General features: G+C 46.0%; 1 non-coding gene across 1 annotated transcript; it reads right to left on the minus strand.

Moving 5' to 3' along the window:
* Positions 1-522: 522 nt before the first annotated feature.
* TRNAG-CCC (transfer RNA glycine (anticodon CCC)) lies at positions 523-596 on the minus strand. Its single transcript has one exon. It is a non-coding gene; the product is annotated as a tRNA-Gly (tRNA).
* Positions 597-2,119: the final 1,523 nt, after the last annotated feature.

The following is a 2,119-nucleotide window of genomic DNA, read 5'->3' on the forward strand; positions in this document are numbered from 1 at the left end:
TGCTCTGTCTCTCATTTTTCTCCTACGGCTGGTTCCCTCCGGAACCCATTCCAACCAGGCTTTTGTCCCAGACAAAGCTCTCACCACGCTTGTGTGGTCCTCCCCTTTGCTAAATCCAGTGGACGATTCTCCACGTCCGTGTTCTTTGAGGACAGTGGCAGTGGAAGCAGCATTTGATCATTGCCATTCTCTCTGAATGCTTTTCTCTTCCCACCTTGGCCAGTTGCTCCTCAGTCTCTCTGACTAGTTTCCTCTTGCTTTTCCCAATCTCTAAACCTTGAAGGGCCCAGGGCTCCATCCCCCTTCCCAATACTTTTCCTGAGTGATCTCTTCCAGCTGCTGACCGTTAGTTACCATAATACACTGGTGAATCCCAAGCGTCTATCTACAGCCAGGACCACTCCCCTGAACTTTTAAAATTTATTTCTAATTCTTTTTATCTTTGAAAATATTTATTTATTTGGCTGTGCCAGGTCTTAGTTGTGACACACGGGATCTTTAGTTGTGGCTTGTGGGATCTAGTTCCGCGACCAGGGATCAAACCTGGGCCCTCTGCATTGGGAGTGCAGAGTCTTAACCACTGGACCACCAGGGGAGTCCTCCTCCCCTGACTTTAAATGCTGCCCACTTAGCATCTTCTCATGTGTCTGTAGGCATCTCAAGGCCAGGATGTCCAATGGCAAAACATCAACTTTCCCCCAAACCTGCCTCCCTTATGTTCTTCTCTATCTCAGTCAATGGAACCTACACTCTTTCTGTGACTGAGACCAGAAATGTCAGAATCATCTAGATTTCTCTCACACTGAGACCCAATGCTTGCCAATCCCTGGTGACTTCCCCTGGAAAATGTAGCAGATCACATTTCTGTCTCCCACTGTCTCTCTGGTCCAGCATTAATTTATTAATTAAATTAACTAATTTAATAAAATTCAAATTTTATTTTAATTTTTTTAAATTTCATAAATACTTACATGGTACTTACTAGCTACCTAGCACTGTTCTAAACACTTTAGTCATTTAAACCTTTTAATTGAATAAGGCTGGTACTGTTAAAAGCCCCTGATTTGCTGTTAAGACACAGAAAGTTTGAGTAACTTTCCCAGGATGATTACTGCAACCACCTCTTAACTAGCCTCCCTGCTGGAGCCTGTCACCCCCACTGCAGTGAAGGGTCCTTTTTGTTCTTTAAAAAAATGATTTACAAAGGAGTTGGGAAGATAGTGCATAGAGTTTCCATGGAAGAGTCATTGGTCCTCTGCTCAGAACCTTCTCGTGGCTTCTCAGTCCACAGAGCAAACCCCAGTCCTTAGCACAGTCTACCTGGCTCTGCCCGACCTCCCTGCTGGACCTTGACCTTGACTTCTCCCCAACAAAGACACACGGGCATCTTTGGCTTCATCTCTGAATCTCTCCTCCATTCACCTGCTCCAGCTGTGTTGCCTCAGGCCTTTCCTTGATCCCACCTCACTGCAGGGCGCTCGCCTGGCCTGTTCCCTCTGCCGGGAGTCTTTCCCTGCAGATCTGATTGGTTCAGTCCCCACTCCACTGAGCACTCTGTTCGGAGAGCCTTTCCTGACCCTTTATAGAGTTGCCTCCCCAGAGTCACCCTATCTCTTTATTATGCTTTAGTTTTCGTCATAGCCTTTACTATTGTTTTCCTAACACACACATTATGCACATAAGTGCACATACAAACATACAGAGACACATGTATACACACACACACACACACACACACACACACACACACGTATTTGTGTATGTCTGTCTCCCTGCACTGAAAAGTAAGCTTCTTGAAAGTGTGGACTTTGTTTAGTTTTAGTGTATAGAATAATGTCCCATGTGTAGTTGGCTCATAATTGTTTGTTGAATTAATGATGAGAGAAATGCTCTGAAAGGAATTGATACCTCTTCCAATCAGCTAGCTTCCAGGGAAAGAGGCAGCTGAGTTCTCTGGGTCAGCTGTGTGGTTGTGCAGGTTGTTGACTGTACAAGGCCCTCCAGGTTGAACAATCAGCAGAGGAAGTGGGGAGTCTGTTCCCTGCCCTCCCTCCGAGCTGCTCAGGACCCTGCATCTGTGGTGCACCTTGGAGAGATGGAGCCTTCTCTTCTCTCTTCT

The sequence above is a fragment of the Dama dama genome, chromosome 14, assembly GCF_033118175.1.
Source record: "Dama dama isolate Ldn47 chromosome 14, ASM3311817v1, whole genome shotgun sequence".
NCBI classification, from domain to species: Eukaryota; Metazoa; Chordata; class Mammalia; order Artiodactyla; family Cervidae; genus Dama; species Dama dama.